We start from the raw sequence: 21,302 nt of genomic DNA on the forward strand, positions 1-21,302 counted from the left end.
GGTCGTCCCAGTGCACCAGCCCCAAGCATCCAGTATCGTGCATTGAACCTGGACTGGCATCTCGTTTCATACATGATATTTTACATGTTTCAATGCCATTCTCCCAAATCTTCCCACCCTCTCCCTCCCACAGAGTCCATAAGACTGTTCTACACGTCAGTGTCTCTTTTGCTGTCTCGTATACAGGGTTATCGTTACCATCTTTCTAAATTCCATATATATGCGTTAGTATACTGTATTGGTGTTTTTCCTTCTGGCTTACTTCACTCTGTATAATAGGCTCCAGTTTCATCCACCTCATTAGAACTGATTCAAATGTATTCTTTTTAATGGCTGAGTTCTAATGAGGTGGATGAAACTGGAGCCTATTATACAGAGTGAAGTAAGCCAGAAAGAAAAACACCAATACAGTATACTAACGCATATATATGGAATTTAGAAAGATGGTAACAATAACCCTGTATACGAGACAGCAAAAGAGACACTGACGTATAGAACAGTCTTTTGGACTCTGTGGGAGAGGGAGAGGGTGAGATGATTTGGGAGAATGGCATTGAAATATGTATAATATCATATATAAAATGAGTCGCCAGTCCAGGTTAGATGCACAATACTGGATGCTTGGGGCTGGTGCACTGGGACGACCCAGAGGGATGGTATGGGGAGGGAGGAGGGACAAGGGTTTAGGATGGGGAACACGTGTATGCCTGTGGTGGATTCATTTCGATATATGGCAGAACCAATACAATATTGTAAAGTTTAAAAATAAAGTAAAATTTAAAAAATTTTTTAAATTTATTTAAATTGGAGGCTAATTACTTTACAATATTGTAGTGGTTTTTGCTGTACATTGACATGAATCAGCCATGGGTTTCCTTCAAATGTGTCTAGAATATTTTTTTTTAAAAATAATCTTTGAAATTACCTTTGTAGTAACTACCTCCTCACTGATTTGCCATACATAATATGTCCCTATTTTTCAGATATTTTCATACCTTCTATCGTTCACTTGATCCTAAAAGCATTTGGTTTTATGACATTATTACCAATGGGTAGGGGTTTACTTGAAAAAGTGAAAACACACTGTAACAGATTGGTCATGACCAAAACCATTATACTTTCCTATATCTACAATCTTTGCCATATGATTTTGCTCACTTATCATCAAGCAGTAATATCAGTTTCACCAGAGTTTTAACTTGTGACTTATTTCTTCCAACAGAACATGATTGTATTGATATTTTGTCATTTATGAGACTAGCTTCTTAATGAGGCAGGTAGAGCTTGAGACTGTCTAATAGCCTACAGCCAAACATGAGACAGAGCCCAGCCATTGTTAGTTTAGATTCTTACCCAGGGATGCATGAGTATGCCCTGTTGACATGCAAAGATTTCTCCAGCTGACTCACAGACTAATGAACATTAACGTACACTTCTTGCTTATTTCACTGAATTTTGGTGTAACCACATTCAAAAAATAGTAGCCAGAAACTGGTATCAGTCAGTTCAGTCACTCTTTGTGTCCGACTCTTTGTGACCCCATGGACTGCAGCACACCAGGTTTCCCTGTCCATCACCAACTCCTGGAGCTTGCTCAAACTCGTAATGCCATCCAATCATCTCATCCTCTGTCATCCTCTTCTCCTCCTGCCTTCAATCTTTCTCAACATCAGGGTCTTTTCCAATGAGTCAACTCTTTGCATCAGGTGACCAGAGCATTAGCATTTCAGCGTCAGTCCTTCCAATGAATATTCAGGACTGATTTCCTTTAGGACTGACTGGTTTGATCCCTTTGCATTCCAAGGGACTCTCAAGAGTCTTCTCCAATACCACAGTTCAAAAGCATCAATTTTTGGCTCAATACCACCTGTTAATTGTACACAAAGACATCAGCAATAAAAGATAAATCAAATAGATACGTAGTATTATAGAAACCTCTAAATATTTATAGTGTTTATAGCTTACTGTTGATAATCTCTAAATCATATGGCCTAGTCTAAAATGACAACATTCACTTTTTCAATCCTTGATTTGTTTCTAATGGCAATTTTCTCAAACAGAACCATGCCATTCCTCTAAAAATAAGTAATTTTTTAAAAAGTTCCATGATTTTTTATTGCTGAGAACACTATATATTCACTTTCTTTCTTTTTCTTTTTTCACAAAGTATTCTGATACAAACTTAGGGGGTCACATCTTCCATTAAACTCTAGGCATCCTCTTGATGAAAGTGAAAGTGGAGAGTGAAAAAGTTGGCTTAAAGCTCAATATTCAGAAAACGAAGATCATGGCATCCAGTCCCATCACTTCATGGGAAATTGATGGGGAAACAGTGGAAACAGTGTCAAACTTTATTTTTCTGGACTCCAAAATCACTGCAGATGGTGACTGCAGCCATGAAATTAAAAGATGCTTACTCCTTGGAAGCAAAGTTATGACCAACGTAGATAGCATATTCAAAATCAGAGACATTACTTTGCCAACAAAGGTTCATCTAGTCAAGGCTATGGTTTTTCCTGTGGTCATGTGTGAATGTGAGAGTTGGACTGTGAAGAAGGCTGAGCGCCGAAGAATTGATGCTTTTGAAGTGTGGTGTTGGAGAAGACTCTTGAGAGTCCCTTGGACTGCAAGGAGATACAACCAGTCCATCCTGAAGGAGATCAGCCCTGGGATTTCTTTGGAAGGAATGATGATGAAGCTGAAAGTCCAGTACTTTGGCCACCTGATGCGAAGAGTTAACTCATTGGAAAAGACTCTGATGCTAGGAGGGATTTGGGGCAAGAGGAGAAGGGGATGACGGAGGATGAGATGGCTGGATGGCATCACTGACTTGATGGATGTGTCTGAGTGAACTCCGGGAGTTGGTGATGGACAGGGAGGCCTGGCACGCTGCAATTCATGGGGTCGTGAAGAATCAGACACGACTGAGCAACTGATCTGATCTGATCGTTGTCACAGTATATAACTTCATGATGCCTGAAAGCACTATACTCATTTTTCTTCATACCTTTGATCATACTACCTGTCTTATTGATAAGAATTCTCCAAAATGAGGAAAAAGTGGTTATGTAAAGTCTTCTCTCTGTTGTGATGCCATGCTTGGCTTTAAAGCCAATAAAATTGTCTTCTATTTTGTGTTGTCAGAGTCTTCAGTTGTTTTCAATTGCTTCATGAAAAATCATCACAATTAGACAGCTTAAAATAATATCCATTAACTGTCTCATTGTTCTATACAGTGAAGTCAAGACAAGATAAAGCTGGATTCTCTGTTATGGTGTCACATGGCTGAAATCAAGGTCAATCCACTTTCACCCTCATTCAGGATGTTGGTCAGATTAAATTCCAGTGGTTTTCAGACAGAGGACTCTCTTTTGCTGCTGGCCATCAGTAAAGGACCTCTATTAGTTTCTAGAAGCCCATGCATATACCCCATTACATGCTTCTTCCATTTTCAAGTCAGCAAGGACACACCAAATCCTTCTCATATTCAACTGTATCTTCTAATACCAGCTACAGAATACTCTCTGCTTTTTAAGAATTCATTTGTAATTGGAAATTGAAAAGTCTTCATGTAAACCATTATCCATGTAACCAACCACATAATCTACCTGGTGATTAAGCAAAAATCAATTGATTAGTAATTTTAGTGGCATTTGAAAAATCCCCTTGGACATAACACAACATAATTAGAATGCTCTATCTGGTCATATTCCAGCTTTTGGGAATAGGGTGAATAATTTAGGGCCATAAGAAACTGGGGGATAGGGAGGTTCTGTTAGTATTCTATGTAACAAAAATACCTTTCTATATATTGGTCTGGTACTACATATAGTCTTATGGTGGAATTGTTTAAAATACATTTCTCATTAGGTCACTGGTTCCTATAACCCAAATATTATGTCTGTGTTCAACAGCTCTTCTCAGCTTCTAGCATGTATGATTCCTGGTATGGGGTAAATTCATAATAAATAACCATTAAAACAGAATTAATTAATGGTAAAGAAATGAATATTGGACTGCATTCTCATGATATAAATAAATTCTAAACAGACCTTTGTTTCAGAAAAACAAATTGATCAATTTTTTGGAAGAAATGTCACATAAGCTGCTTTATCAAAACCATAACTTTCAACCTAAATAGGGCATTTAAATATTTTAAAGTAAAGGAAATTAGTTTTTACTTTGTTAAACCTGGGCTTAGCTGTGGATGTAGTGAGTATGTGCTGTGCTTAGTTGCTCAACCCTGTCTTTTTGTGACTGCATGGACTATAGCTCCCCAGGATCCTCTGTCCATGGGAATTCTCCAGGCAAGAATACTGGAGTGGGCTGCCTGCCCTCCTCCAGGGGCTCTTCCCAACCCAGTGGTCAAATCCAGATCTCCTGCATTACAGGCAGATTCATTACCATCTGAGCCACCAAGGAAGCCCATGAATACTAGAGAGGGTAACCTATCCTTTCTCTAGGGGATCTACCCGACCCAGGAATCAAACCAGGATCTCCTGCATTGCAGGTGGATTCTTTACCAGCTGAACTATCAGGGAAGCCTATAGTGAAAGTAGTTCTGTCTAATTCATATAACCTACATTCTAATTTTTAAGTCTCAAATGTCTTATAGAACTAGTCAATCTATTATAAAATGGAGCTACTTTGTGTATAGGAAATAAGAAATGAAAATAAAATATACAGTTCAGTGTAAATACTTGTAGATTTTTTCAACAATTAATCAATTCAATAAATATTTACTGAATTTCTGCCAACATGCATGTATCAGACATATTTGTGTTCACCATTTGAATATATTAAGGCAGATGAATATGAGTTGTTCTATGTCTTTAAAAAGCTCACTCTTATAAGTAAAATCATTGTGGGGAAAGAACTGTAAATATGAAGGGCTTATAGATGCTATACTTACTGGACTTTTAGTTTAACAGGAAAGCTTGATAAGTACTTGAATAACAAAATTAGAATATAAAATTCCATGAAAATGTTGATAAAGCACTGAGAAACCATCTGGATGGAAAGGAAATTTGCCAGTAATTTAACTGGATGGAACAGGGGTTGGTGACAGAAAATATAATTTTCCCAGTAGCAAATGTAATGAACAGAAGAACCACAAACTATAAACCAAATTAAAGATTTTTTTCCTTTTGAATATTGTTGATTTTATCAAGTAGGCAACTTATGTATTGCCTACTTGCTAGGAAAGATATACCCATTTAAATTCAGAGTTCCAAAGAATGGCAAGGAGAAATAAAGAAAGCCTTCCTCAGTGATCAATGCAAAGAAATAGAGGAAAACAACAGAATGGGAAAGACTAGAGATCTCTTCAAGAAAATTAGAGATACCAAGGGAACATTTCATGCAAAGATGGACACAATAAAGGAAAGAATGATATAAATCTAAGAGAAGCAGAAGATATTGAGAAGAGGTGGCAAGAATACACAGAACTATTCAAAATAGATCTTCATGACCCAGATAACCACAATGGTGCGATCACTCTCCTAGAGCCAGACATCCAGGAATGAGAAGTCAAAGGGTCTTAGGAAGCATCACTAAGAAAAAAGCTAGTGGAAGTGATGGAATTCCAGTTGAGCTATTTCAAATCCTAAAAGATGATGCTATGAAAGTGTTGCACTCAATATGCCAGCAAATTAGGAAAACTCAGCAGTGGCCACAGGAGTGGAAAAGGTCAGTTTTCATTCTAATCCCAAAGAAAGGCAATGCCAAAGAATGTTTAAACTACCTCACAATTGCACTCATCTCACACACTAGCTAAGTAATGTTCAAAATTCTCCAAGCCAGGCTTCAACAGTATGTGAAACTCCCACAGTCAGTAGATGAAAGTGTTGGTTGTTACAATTTTCAATCTTTACTCTTTCAGTATTTTTAATTTTAGATTTATGAAGCATTAGTAGCTTTATGTGATTTAAAATTATGTTTCTTTGATGATCAATGCTGTCAATAAGCTTTTCATGTGTAGTTAATGATTTTTTTTCCAATTGTCCCTTTTGGAGTTTGTTTTCTTTTAGTCATTAATTTATTTATATATCCTAAATGATGGAGCTTTTTTTCACATGCTGTGATATATTTTCTCCCAGGATGTGACTTTCCTACTCATTCTCTAAAGAGAGACTTTTGATTAGCAAAATAATTTAGTTTTGATGAAGTTTAAATTATCTTTTTTTTTCCTTTATGGTTATTACATTTTGTATTTTAAGGAAACTTTGTCAATCCAAAACTAATGAGATATTCTATTAAACTATTTTTTTCTGGATATATTATGACTTAGTTTTAGTTTACATTTTATTTTTTGTATGGCATGAGCTGGGATTTGAGCTTAATTATATTCTAAGTGGATGTTCTGTTTTTATAAAATCTTTATTGAAGCAATTTTCCTTTTCTTTTTGGGTTGCTTTGGAAACTGTTAAATATCAGGTGGTCACATAAATATAACTTTAATTTTGTGTTCTCTATTTGGTTCTAGCACAGACATCACTTTGCTGACAAAGGTTCATAATAGTCAAAGCTATGATTTTTCCAGTAGTCCTGTACAGATGTGGGTTGGACCATAAAACAGTCTGAATGCCAAAGAATAGATGCCTTTGAACTGTGGTGCTGAAGACTCTTGAGAGTCCTTTGGCCAGCAAGGAGATCAAACCAGTCTATCCTAAAGCAAATCAATGCTGAATATTCACTGGAAGAACTGATATTGAAGCTGAAGCTCCAGTACTTTGACCACCTAATGTGAAGAGCCAACTCATTGGAAAAGACCCTGATGCTGAAAAAAAATGAGGGCAGGAGGAGAAGGGGACAAATAGAGGATGAGATGGTTGGATGGCACCACTGACTCAATGGACATGAGTTTGAGCCAACTCTAGGAGATAGTGAAGGACAGAGAAGCCTGTTGTGCTGCAGTCCATGTGGTTACAAAGAGTCAGATATAACTGAGTGACTAACACGCATGCTTTTCTAAGATTATTTAGGAAAATTTAGGTCTCTTGAATTCCTGTACACGTTTTAAGAACAGTTTCCCCAAAAAGCACCCACCCCCCAAAAAAAAAGCTTTGGCGTTATGATTGAAATTGTGCTAATTTGTAGATTATTTAGGAGAGAAATTACATTTTACAGCATTGACTCTTTCCAAAACATGAACCTGGCATGCATTTCCACTTATTTAAGTATTTTTAATTTCCCAATGTTTGTAGTTTCCAGTGTAGATATATTGCACAATTTTTGTTATGTTTATTCATATGTAACATATTATTTTATTTAAATGTATGCACACCTTGGGCTGTCTCTTCACACATATTCTCAACTTTTAGTCAAAGGATCAGAAGCAAACATGATGCTAGCAGAGATTTGGAAACCATCACTCTGTTGAAATTCTGCTGCTAACTCATGAAGACTGAGCTATTCTGCTGCATCATTTGCTGAGGAGTTTGCCATTTGGTTGATATTATTTCTCTAAACTGCTTTGGAACATATAACTACACAACTATACCAGACATGCCTTGGACTCTTCTGGAAAAACCACTTTCCTGCCTATATTCTAAGAAGCAAAGGTGAACCCCCAAAGTTGTCTCTTTCTCTTCTTAGTGGAAGTTGAAAAATTCAACTAAGGTGACTCAGTGGTAAAGAATCTGCCTGCCAAAGCGGGAGACACAGGAGATGCAGGTTCGATCTCTGTGTCAGGAAGATCCCCTGGAGAAGGAAATGGCAACCCACTCCAGTATTCTTGCCTGGAAAATTCTATGGGCAGAGGAGACTGGTGGGCTACAGTCCGTGGAGTCGCAGAGTTGGACATCACTGAGCAGCAGCAGTCAGCAGTCACTTTTTCAAAACTTCCCATTTTTGTATAAGGACACATTTAAATGCCAAGACTGGAGCAATAGTTGATTATCTTTTTTGCCTCTAGGTTGCTGGGTGTGCAATGATACTTCAGCTGATGGACTCAGATACAGTGTGTCTTCTCATATTTCTTAGGATTGGCACCACTACACTCCTTCTCTAAACCTACATGTAACAAGAAATAGACCGCTGACAACATTTATCTTTTTGTGACCACTACTTTCTTGGTTCTGTTTAAAAAAAAAAAACATTCTTCAAACTCAGCAAAGCTATTATCCCCTCATCTTTCCTTTTTTCTTAGACTGGTGATCTCAAAGTTACTTATTCCTTTTCTTTTACAGCCAGAGCTTTTGATTCTCTATATCCACCATCCTTTTTCACCATCCAGCATCCTGACTCTCTTTCTCTTTTTTATGTATTCACTCTGGTGTTCTGATATGTTCTCGGGCTCTTCTCCTGTACTGTGAAGAAATACTTTACGTATGGTAGTGTACATATGTCCGTGCTACTTGCTCAGTTTGTCCCATTCTCCTTCCCTGCTGTGATCACAAATCCATTCTCTACATTTGTGCCTCTCTTGTTGTTGCTTAGGCACTAAGATGTGTCAGACTTTTTTGTGACCCCATGGACTATAGCCTGTCAGGCTCTTCTTTTCATGGGGTTTTCCCAGGAAAGTTACTGGAGTGGGTTAACATTTCCTTCTCTAGGGAACCTTCCCAACTGAGGGATCAAACCACTCCTCTTAAAAAAACAAACAAATAAACAAACAAACAAACAAAAAACCACTCCTCTTGCATTGGCAGGCAGATTCTTTACCAGTAAGTCACCTGGGATGCCCTGGGTCTCTATTTCTGCCCAGCAAATAGATTAATCAGTACCATTTTTCTAGATTTCACATATATGTGTTAAAATATGATATTTGATTTTCTTATGACATCTCAAAATACAATTGCAAAGGAAAAGAGATGTTGTGATAGTTTACAGACTTCCATTTCCCCTTTCATATAAGTATTCTTATACATAAAACATTTTTGTTTTTCTTCTATGAAACAGCATGTTTCAACAATCTCTGACCTCTTGACAACATGTAATGCCATTTTAGCTTTCAGTATCCTTAAGCAAAGCTATTATCCATGTTGAGAAAATAGCAAGTTAGCATTTTTAATGTAATTCTTTGAGTTGATATGTATTGTATTTTACTTGGAAGCAATTTCTTTCTTGACATTTTATGCAGTCAAAAGCTGGGGGAAAAGCTAAAATTATCACAAAAGTAAAATAGTAAAATATCATTCCTGTGAATCTGCCTTGGGGTAATGTGATGAACAATTTTCTTCTGTAGCATTAGTAAAATGACCTAACCTGACTTATTTTATTGTTTTTTCACAGTAATGTAAGACTAACTAGACATTAAAAGCATGTATTCTCAATTACCATGCCATCTTTTAAATATTCATTTTTGATGGTTATATATTCATGTTGATACTGGCAAAAACGCCTCACTAATTTTACAAGACATGTATTGTTGCCTTTCTCTTTTCAGACAATTCTTCTGTCATTAAATTGAAATATAATGTTGGCCAAATTTTATTTAACACATTAAGGACTCCGTAATCCATTTTACAAAAGGAATAGCTTTCCTACTCCTTAATAATCAAAGTGGTACTATTAAAAATTCTAATAGTCACTATACTATCTGATGGTTATTTATTTTATTCTATGTAATGTATATCATTTCACACATTTAAAATTTCATATTCAGCATACAAATTGTCTTTCCTTTCATCTTAGATATTTGCCCAATAAATAAAAGACTGTGTAACTTAATCATCCGGACATGGCTGTAAGATGCTACAGGATGGTTTAGCTATGAGAAAATGAATGAAAAATTAGTATGCTCTGTAACTCAACAAGTCCAGTACTAAAAAATTTTTCAAAAGAGTGATGAACAAAAAAAAAGGTAAAGCTATAACCATCTAAATGCTTCAGTAAGTAGTCTAGTTAGATAGTTTTCTTTGTACATATAGAGGCATTATCTTTTCTTGTTAACCAGAACTATTGTTTTTATAATAAATAAAATAAATAGCATATACTAGTTACTACAAATATAGAAAACATAAAATCATAAGGAAAGAAATGAAGTGTTTAGTTGAGTTCAGTTGCTCAGTTGTGTCTGACCAAGATAAAATATTTGAGAAAGAAAGAAGAAAGGGAAGAAAAAAGGAGAAAAAAATGTGCAAGAGGTAAACAAATATAAAAACCTTAGCCAATTTTCCTGAACAGACTGGAATGCACCAGCCAGCCCATATGGCAGAAAGTGATATGTGGTCCCAGTCTGACCCTCTCACATGCCTTCAGGGGTGGCAGCTAACTTATTTGACACAGAGCTCATCCTATATTCTTAGCACAGAGGACCACATTCTTGGCAGAAAGAAGCATCCGTTTTGGAAAACTTACTCAAGAATTTTCCATTGCCTGAGAATATTGGAGATTCTGTGTCTCAATATGTTAAAGAAAAACAAAACAGCCAAAGAAATAAACACACAAAAAGCCTTCCTCATGGGATACGAAGCAAATAAACACACAAAAAGCCTTCCCCATGGGATACGAAGCCTAATTCGAGCATCAGCATTTTCTGTAAGTTTTTTTTTTTTTTTTTTTTTTACCTCCAACGTGTGAAACGAAGCCTAATTCCTTTTCTCCTTATTACTACAATTTGAGCATCAGCATTTTCTGTAAGTTTTTTTTTTTTTTTTTTTTACCTCCAACGTGTGAAACTCTAGGGAATATTGCATGAATTGATGTGATCTTTAGTAGCAATCCTTTTAGCTGGATTTAAGTCTTGATTTATACTTTTAATTATATATATATATATTTCCTGAAAGAGTCTCATTAAATGCTGAATCCATAAACTTATCTTTATGAAGTATTTCAAACTGTAGCTAAGCCTTTCAACCCTAAGGAAACAGATGAAAGAGAGGAGGATTTTGTCAGGAATGCTTAAAATACATTTATAATATATGCCTTCAGTCTTTAGGTTGCTGTATCAAGCAAAAATATACTAAAAGCGACTAGTTTTCTGGATTCCATTTAATTATTTTCTTCTTGTGGTAAAAGTTTTCCATTTAACTTTATCAGTTAAAATATTCACAGCTGTTAATTTCTGTTTTAACCAAAATTACCATTTCTACCATATTTGTTTCCCATAAAGCATCATGCATTTGATTGCATTAATAAATAGATATTTATTCCCTCATAGCTCTGGAGGCAAGAAGTTCAAATTCAAAGTGTTTGCATGACCATCCTTCCTCTCTCCTTGGAAGAATCCTTCCTTACTTATCCTTCTAGTTGGTAATTACTGGCAGCCCTAGACCTTCTTTGGCTTACAGCTGTATCACTCCAGTCTCTGCCTTTATCATCACATGGTCTTCTTCCTTCTACATTTCAGTGACTCTGGGAGTCTTTTTCTTATGAGGACACCAGTTATTGGATCTAGGACCTCATTTTAACTTAACTAATTCCATCTGGAAAGACCATAAACCTCAAAACTTTTCTGGGGTTCTATGTGGACATGAATTTGTTTGCAGAGGGGGCATTATTCAAACCAATGTACCCACTATGCATCAAATATGGAAATGAAGACACTTTGAAAAGCATATTTCCAACTTTATTGGGGGTGTATGCTTTTGAGAAGAGGGAGAACCCCCACCAGAGGACTTCTCTGGGACTTCTCATGTTCTCCAAGGAAAGGGGCCGTTGGAGGGGTCTTATGGGAATGGGCTCTGTGAATGAACACGGAGGCAGCTTTCCTCTTCTCAGAGGGAGCAGGCTTGAGCAAGTGTCCAACAGCTGGTGTTCCCCAGTTGGTTTGCATCTGTTCATAGACTGATTTCTGCAGAATTTTAAAATGAACAGATAAAATCTATGAATTCTCCAGGAAAACCACCCTAGCTAAGAGAGATATGCTTATGTTCAAAGTAAATTTCACATTTTTGGTAAACTGCAATTCTGCCCTGCATTTTCATTCTCTTGTGAGTAGCTTGTAGAACCTTGTTCTTATGTGATGAACGCTATGCAGGTATTTGGAAGTAGTGAATTCCTTAAGCTGTAGAGCCTGTTTTATTCATTTACGTATTCACAAAATCCCTCAGCTTTTCCAGCATGGCAGGTGTGCCATATGTGCCTATGGAGAATGCGTGAATGAATGGATGAATTGAGACACGTTACTCTTCTCTCACCACTGCTTACACTATTTTTTCTCTTTCTTTTGTTGAAATGGATAATGCTCAGTATAACTCAAAATATTTATGCTGTGAAGCAAGTCACGGGTTTTTCTATTATATAATTTAGCTAAATATATAAATATATACATGACAGCACTTTTCAAATTTGTTCTCACATTGCCTAACTATAAAGTACAATTAATTATCTTTGGATGTGTGTAGTTTTAAACACTGAACCGAGATATGACTGAAGACAGTGGGAACAGAGTGCTCCCAAAGGTAGAGTTTTAATCTCTTCTTACACTTACTGATGTTCATCAGACTTGTAGATTAAATAGCCCATTTATAGGTAAGAGCATAAATCTGCATTCTTTTCCAGATATCTTTTACTTAAGTCGGACCATGATTTTATAAATTAAACTTTTCTTAAATCACTTATGTTCAGTTGTTGAACTCTGAGAGCTACTTTTGTGGAGAAAGGAGCAGAAAACAGAGTCATGTCTTACCAGTTATCTCTGGGATGATCTGAAATCCACCCAGTAAACTTGGCATCATTGATGTCAGCCAAAGGAATCATACTCTGTAGCTTCACATTCTTGGCATGAAACGTAGGAAGTTTGTGAAGTCTACCAAATCTCATTCAAATTGGGCAGAAATACGGAATGCTCCCAAACTGGTCAATTGGTAAATCTTCTGACTGTATATCAAGAAACACTTCCCTGTTCTTATTACACACTCACGCATCATAATGCACTTGTGCCTGCCGAGAGCCCCAGAACATCCCTATGGAAATTGGGACAAATCATTTGAAATTTTTAATATAATCAAATGTATACAGTATGATAAAAAAAAACTAATCAACGTTTTTAGCCATCTTGATCTGTTTATAGAAAAAGTTAAATGTAGAAAAAATGCCATGAAAATGTTACAATGTGGTATCCTTTGAAATACCTTGATTTTGGGGGGCATATGGTATACATTAGCAACCCGCTCCAGTATTCTTGCCTGGGAAACCCAGGAACAGAGGAGCCTGGCCGGCTGCAGTCCATGGGGTCACAAAGAGTTGAACAAGACAGCCACTGAACAGTAGCAGCATGCGTCAGTAACTCATGTACACTCAGACCCACACGCATACATTCACCCACCACACATGTGACGCCATTAACAGCGGGAAGATATTTAGAAAGGAGAAATTAGCTACATAGTATTCCTTAGAGAATGGAACTTGAATAATGTACATTTCCTTTTGGAAGTGTTTCCCACTTGCTTATAGGTGCTTCATACACAGAGCTGACCAAGAACTAGTTCTTTGCTAAAGGATACATGAACAGGTGTTATGTTTTATTCTAAAAATTATTTTAAAACCTAGGGAGGTGACTCAATTCACCCTTTGAAAATATATGGGAAGTTCATTATAACATAATCTTAAATATTTTGTGTCTGTAACCTTTCTCAGCTATGGATTTCTACATGAAGACAACAGCATATTTGATTTTGTGTCTTCCTACAGACCTAACTTACATATGTATTGCTTACAGAAACTATATAACTTATTAAATTTGAATTTGAATGTGAGTCTCTGAAGCAAGTTTAACAAAATTATCTTATAAAATTTTTCATGTATTTTCTTATATTCAGGAGTTGCCTGATTGGAAAAAAGAAAATAAAAGCTCAGTTCCAGTTTGGGTACAAATAGTGCTTAAATATGATTGCAGTTTCAAGACAGTAGTTTTTTTTTTTTTTTTCTTTTATATTCTTTATTGTTATATGTTTTTTACTTTATTGATATACTTTTTTGCTTCACATTTTTGAAGTAATCTGCACAAATTTAGCATGGTTAAAGCTTCCCTGGTAGTTCAGCTGGTAAAGAATCCACCTGCAAGGCAGGAGACCCCAGTTGGATTCCTGGGTTGGGAAGATTTCCTGGAGAAGGGAAAAGTTACCCATTCCAGTCTTCTTGGGCTTCCCTGGTAGCTCAGCTGGTAAAGAATCTGCCTCCAATGTAGGAGACCTGGGTTTGATCCCTGGGTTGGGAAGATCCCCTGGAGAAGGGAACTGCTACACACTCCAGTATTGAACCACACACTTCAGCATGGTTAAAAGGTCTTTCTTACTCAGAAAGATCAGAGGGTAGAGAGTCTGTAAACTCTATATCTCTGTGATCTATTTCTTAAAAGCATTGATGTTTTCACATTCAATGTATAATTCTTTGACTAAAATAAGATCTATTTTTTTTCACGTTGATTTATGATTTCTCCATGTGTATAGTTAAAATGCTCTGAGTTTTCTACTCTGTCTAAAAAAACTTTTATTAGTCATATTTCTTGGACCAGGTGTTAGCCATTATGCTGCAGTTATAAAAATGAGCCAAGTATAGGTCTCTACCATAAGGACAGTATAACCTAATTAAGAGAGAATAAACTATTTTATAAATTACAGTTTTCTCTTGACAAGATGAATTAGGAAAGACAACTGCGTTTATATCTGCTGAGATAAATGAATGGCATGTAGGTAGAGAAAATGGAAATAAAAGGCATAGGTTTTAACCAATGTTTGTTGTACCACAGGAATAAGATTCAGCCTTCCTCATCTTCTGTAGATTAACAGTAAAATATTAAATTATACATGCATATATGAGGCCGATAATGAAGAGCCTTAAAATACAATCTTTGGAGTTTTAGCTCTGTTCTTTTGGCATAAAAAAGAGAGGGTTTTCAGGGAATTAAATGGTCACCTTTTAAGTATTCTCATGGTAATTAAGTTGGAGCCACTCTAAAGTTAGACTGTTCAAAGACACACACATCAGAAAATAACAAGTCTATGACATGAAGAAGCAACCAGTTATTAATTTCACAAAATGTGTGTATAAGACAAAAATCTAGTACTGGTAACAAACAAAACAGGTTAGTTGTACGTTGCTAGAGTTACCGTAAAATTGTATGTTATGGAAAGGAACTTCACAAAAGATAGAGCCATAAACTCAATCACTTATTTGGTTCTGCTGACTCCACTTTGGTAATAGAAGCGTGCTTTACACATGGATATGCATGTTGGGGCCAGGTCTGACCCTCCTGTGTCTGCCTGAAAGCAGGACATACATTTCTCTGTGAAAAGTGAGTTCCCTAAATCCACAGGTAGAAGGGTACCCTTATTGCCAGAGACAGGGAATTTGGGGCCAACAAATGTGTAAACAAAACTTGTTACTTCATTAATTCACTACTCCAAGCCCAAATTTTATAGATTCTTCACCAATTAAACACCCCAAACCTAAGTTTATTTGGGAAAAAAAAATGCTGATTATGCTGATCAAACAAAATATTTTTGTTAAGATAGAAGAATGTACTTGATCAGGTTAATTACAAATAGTATAGAGCTACATTTTAGGTTGTTGTTTTTATTGCATCATTTTTACTTTAAACCATAGGAGAATGTCCACAAAATATTATATGTAATAATATGAATGCCAAATAGGTGGGCTTGTTGGAAATGTAAGCCATGTCTTACCACTATCTTATTCATTTTTATATTTCAGAACCTGGAACAATGCTTGCTCAGAGTTTGTATATAACAAATACCAACTAAAGTGAAAGTAATAAGTGGCTAGCTACATAAGTAGTGATAAGTGTTGGAAGAATTAAAAAAGTTATATATACTGGAGATATTATGTAGATAGTACTGTATGTGTTATTATCAGAGATGATAAACTCTGTGTTATTTTACAAATGGGAAATTCAAGAGGATGGATTTGAAAACATGATCTTTTATTCCCTTACAATAATTTACAGATAAAGGGACCTTACATTTAAGGTCCCAAGTGTAGTTGAAAATTCTGGACTAAATCACAGAAAGTAAAGGTATCCACAGATTTGGGAGTTACTCATGTAATTAAATAATAAGGGACAGGGAATGCTTAAAGGTAAATATATGGATAACATGGAGAGAGGTTGATATATAGAAGATATGGACCAAATATAAATTTAAAATTTGGCATTCAATTTGACATACATGAGACATGATACAGAGCCTAGAAAAAAGGTCAGACTTAAGAGGATATTTCATGGTCAGAAGTTGTGGCCATGAAGATCAAATGGTTAAGGTCAAGGAGTTAAGATGACAGGAATGAATGGTGTCATCATTACTCTTCTTCATTAAAAAATTTATTAAACGAGCGTAAAGAAGTAGGAGCATTTGTTGTGTACTAATTTGAACAGATAATTGGCAATGAAAGGGAAATAAGATGAGGGACTATAGTTGAACATAATTCATTGTTAGTCCCTGGGCTTCAAAAACAAAAGGGATAATTGATTAAAAAAGGCCAAGGGGAAGCAAAGAGAAAAAAAGTTTTATTTTTTCCAAAACAGCTTTCTCCAATATGGAAAATGAATTCAATGGAAGCAAAAGATAAATTGCCTTCCTTGTCAATGATAGCTTAAATATCAAGCTTTACTGCCATAAATTTGGTTTATTGGGCAGTTGGAGATATATGCCCCATTGTTCAAACACTTAACATAAAACCATGTATTCAGAACACGTCAAGGAGAAAACCAATTATGCTCTATTGCAAGCAAATGATCTGTGAAGCTGATCAAGAAAGAAAAAAGAAAAAAAAAATCATGTAGAGTGACAGAAAATATGAATGTATGAAAGCTAAGAATGATCAGAAATATAGGGGATAATGGCTGATCCATATATCTCTGGGACCTATGTAAAATACTAAAATTTAGATTGGCATAAAAGTTGATTAATTTTAAAGATTCAGTTCAGCTCAGTTCAATTCAGTTTCTCAGTTGTGTCTGACTCTTTGCAACCCGATGAACTGTAGCACACCAGGCCTCCCTGTCCATCACCAACTCCCAGAGTCTACCCAAACTCAAGTCCATTGAGTCGGTGATGCCATCCAACCATTTCATCCTCTGTCATCCCCTTTTCCTCCTGCCCTCAATCTTTCCCAGCATCAGGGTCTTTTCAGATGAGTCAGGTCTTCGCATCAGGTGACCAAAGTATTGGAGTTTCAGCTTCAACATCAGTCCTTCCAATGAACACCCAGGACTGATCTCCTTTAGGATGGACTGGTTGGATCTCCTTGCAATCCAAGGAACTCTGAAGAGTCTTATCCATCACCACAGTTCAAAAGCATCAATTCTTCGGCACACAGCTTTCTTTATAGTCCAACTCCCATCCATACATGACTACTGGAAAAACCATATCCTTTACTAGAAGGACCTTTGTTGGCAAAGTAATGTCTCTACTTTTGAATATGCTGTCTAGGTTGGTCATAACTTTCCCTCCAAGGAGTAAGCATCTTTTAATTTCATGGCTGCAATCACCATTGGCAGTGATTTTGGAGCCCCAAAAAATAAAGTCAGCCACTGTTCCCACTGTTTCCTCATCTATTTCCCATGAAGTGATGGAATGAGATGCCATGATCTTAGTTTTCTGAATGTTGAGCTTTAAGCCAACTTTTTCACTCTCCTCTTTCACTTTCATCAAGAGGCTTTTTAGTTCCTCTTCACTTTCTGCCATAAGGGTGGTGTCATCTGCATAACCAAGGTTATTGATATTTCTCCCAGCAATCTTGATTCCAACTTGTGTTTCTTTCAGCCCAGTGTTTCTTATGATGTACTCTGCATATAAGCTAAATAAGCAGGGTGACAATATACAGTCTTGACATACTCCTTTTCCTATTTGGAACCAGTCTGTTGTTCCATGTCCAGTTCTAACTGTTGGTTCCTGACCTGCATACAGGTTTCTGAAGAGGCAGGTCGAGTGGTCTGGTAGTCCCATCTCTTGCAGAATTTTGCACAGTTGATTGTGATCCACACAGTCAAAGGTTTTGGCATAGTCAATAAAGCAGAGAGAGATGTTTTTTCTAGAACTCTGTTGCTTTTTCGATGATCCAGCAGATGTTGGCAATTTGATCTCTGGTTCTTCTGCCTTTTCTAAAACCAGCTTGAACATCTGGAATTATTATTACACATTTTATTACACCCTTAAGAAAAATTCAGTTTTATTTTTAAATTCTGAGGAGCTTGATGAGAGAGTGTTAAATTTGAATCTTTCTCTCTCTTTCTCTCTTTTTTGTTTTCTGTCTCTTTAAGATCAGTGATGGAGAAGGCAATGGCACCCCACTCCAGTACTCTTGCCTGGAAAATCCCATGGGCGGAGGATCCTGGTGGGCTGCAGTCCATTGGATTGCGAAGACTCAGATACGACTGAGTGACTTCACTTTCACTTTTCACTTTCATGCATTGGAGAAGGAAATGGCAACTCACTCCAGTGCTCTTGCCTGGAGAATCCCAGGGATGGGGGAGCCTGGTGGGCTGCCATCTATGGGGTCGCACAGAGTGGGACATGACTGAGGTGACTTAGCAGCAAGATCAGTGAATCACTGTGAGGATATTACTTTATCTTTTTTAACAATTTATCTTCTTAAAAAATTGTACATGATACAGTTTAGATACAGTAGGAGATAATTAAGATTATCTAATATGTTAATAATCAGGAATCATGCCTCACAACAACACACAGCTAATAAATACGGGATTTGTGTTCAGTTTCTCCTTTTAGAAAAGTAAAGGTAAAGGCAATTCTATTTTTATTCTTTAAGGAAACTCCATAATGTCCAGCGTGGCTGTGTAATTTACATTGCTTCCAACAGTGCTCAAGGCCTCTCTTCCCCTCTCCCTTGCTATCACTTATCTCTTGTTTTTACTTGTTTCTTTAATGGTAGACATTCCAACAAGTATGAGGTGATATTTCATAGCAGTTTTGAGTTATCTTTTCCTAATAATTAGTGATGTTGAAGATCTTTTCTTGTACCTGTTGGCCTCTGTAAGTCTGCTTTGGAAAAGCACCTCTTTAGTTCCTCTCTGCCCTTTTTTTTAAAATCAGATTTTTATTTCATTTTTGCTATGGATTTACATGAGTTCTTTGTAAATATATTTGCAAATATATTCTCATATTCTGTAGTCAGAGTTTTAATCCCACTGTTTCTTTTGCTTTGCAGAAGCTTTTCAGATTGATGTAATTCCACTTATTTTTTTCTACTTTTGTTGCTTGTACTTTTGATGTCACACAGGAAGTCACTGTCAGATCAATGTCAAGGAAGTTTATCCCTATGCTTCCTTCTGAAAGTGTTGCATTTTCATCTTATTTAAACCTTTAATCTATTTTGAGTTCATTTTCATGAGTGATGCAAGATAAGGGTCTCATTTCATTCTTCTGCATGCAACAACCATATGAGTTTGATGGAGCACCTTTCCCCAGTATAGCCTCAAAGGAGATCCCATTTATGGCAAATAAATTGTTTGGATTCTTTTGAGGGATCCTGAGTGTCAAGCCATTCTTGGGTTTCTGACTCTCACAACTCTGAGATATTGAATAAGTGTTGTTTTATGCAGCTAAGCTGGCTCTGTGGTAAGAATCCACCTGCCAAGCAGGAGACATGGGTTTGATCTCTGGGTCAGGAAAATCCTCTGAAGAAGGAAATTGCAATCCACTCCAGTATTTTTTTTTTAATTTTATTTTGAAACTTTACATAATTGTATTAGTTTTGCCAAATATCAAAATGAATCCGCCACAGGTATACATGTGTTCCCCATCCCGAACCCTCCTCCCTCCTCCCTCCCCATACCATCTCTCTGGGTCGTCCCAGTGCTCTAGCCCCAAGCATCCAGTATTGTGCATTGAACCTGGACTGGCATCTTGTTTCATACATGATATTTTACATGTTTCAATGCCATTTTCCCAAATCTTCCCACCCTCTCCCTCTCCCACAGAGTCTATAAGACTGATCTATACATCAGTGTCTCTTTTGCTGTCTCATACACAGGGTTATTGTTACCATCTTTCTAAATTCCATATATTCTTACCTGGAAAATACCATGGACAGAGGAGCCTGGTGGGCTACAGTCCATGGGATCACAAAGAGTTGAACAGGACTTATACAACAAACAAGAAGAACCTGGAAGTGGAAGTGCTACTCTAATAAGTAACCAAACATGTGGCAGTGACTTTGGAATGAGCAGTGGACAAGGGGTGATAAATGTTTTGAAAGCATGATAGAGAAAATTTTAATATACTTGAACAGACACTGTCGATCAGAACTTTGAAGACATTGCCAGTAATGGCGCAGAAGGACTGAAGAACCTTTTATTAGAAAGTAGAGTAAAGGCGCTACATGCCATGCACCAGCAGAGAGTGGAATTAGTGAAATTCTCTTCAGAAATTATGTGGAAAGGAGAACATGGAAACAACAAACTCGGTTCTTTCATTGGGAGGTCTCTAGGCAGGAGGCCCCAAGCAAAGCCTTGAAGATGCCACTTGGTTTCCTCTCTCTGCTTGTAAAAACATAAGAGGAGGAAGATGACTTAAGGAAAGAACTGTGAAAAAGAACTTGATAATTTTGAAAATTCTGAGCTTTTCCATATTAAAAAAAAAGTGCTAAAATTAAGGAATTGTTTCTAAGAACTGTCAAAAGGACACGATTTTTAGAAAAAACTTGGTCTAGGGAAAATACTGAGGATGTGACTATGCAACCTTTTCTTAAAACCTCAAAAGATCTATTGATTCTTTTAAAAGACTGAAGGTTTGTCTCAGATCCTCTAAATTTAACATTAGGACTTCTTGGAAGCTTCTAGGAAGCCTTCCCTCATAGCTCAGTTGGTAAAGAATCTGCCTGCAATGCAGGAGACCCAGGTTCAATCCCTGGGTCAGGAAGATCCCCCAGAGAAGGAAATCGCAGTCCATTCCAGTATTCTTGCCTGGAGAATCCCATGGACAGAGGAGTCTGGCAGGCTACAATCCATGGGGTAGCAAGAGTTGGACAGGACTTAGGGACTAAACCACCAGGAACCTTAATCATGTTGCCTCTACATCCTTTCAGCATGTTCTAGGAATTATCTAGAAGCAATTTGTGGATATAGGTCTTGTCCTGTGAAATGATATCCTGTGTAATCCTTAAAAGATTTACATCACTTTTGAGAAAGTTAATTTAGGGAATACAGGGCCAGCTTAGACAGAACAGAAAAAGGAGAGTGGAAAATGAAAAGAGACTTTCATACTTCTGAAATTCTTCAGGCAGGAAGCAAGCTGATGTAACTACTTAGCCACCAAACCAGACTGTTTTCATGGAACAAGAATGATGAATGGGATGCTGGAATGAAGTATACAGACTAGGGGCAAAAGTCATACAGAATTATTCCCAGGATTTGAAGTCTAATGAAAGAACATCTA

The 21,302-nt window shown here is 36.8% G+C and overlaps 1 long non-coding RNA gene across 1 annotated transcript; it reads right to left on the bottom strand.

Moving 5' to 3' along the window:
* Window positions 1-11,490: 11,490 nt before the first annotated feature.
* LOC101902130 (uncharacterized) lies at window positions 11,491-12,782 on the bottom strand. The gene is made up of 2 exons (XR_239007.5): window positions 12,575-12,782; window positions 11,491-11,737 (listed from the first exon to the last, which is right to left on the bottom strand). It is a non-coding gene; the product is annotated as an uncharacterized lncRNA (long non-coding RNA).
* Window positions 12,783-21,302: the final 8,520 nt, after the last annotated feature.

This window comes from Bos taurus, chromosome 20 (genome assembly GCF_002263795.3).
Source record: "Bos taurus isolate L1 Dominette 01449 registration number 42190680 breed Hereford chromosome 20, ARS-UCD2.0, whole genome shotgun sequence".
Classification (NCBI taxonomy): Eukaryota; Metazoa; Chordata; class Mammalia; order Artiodactyla; family Bovidae; genus Bos; species Bos taurus.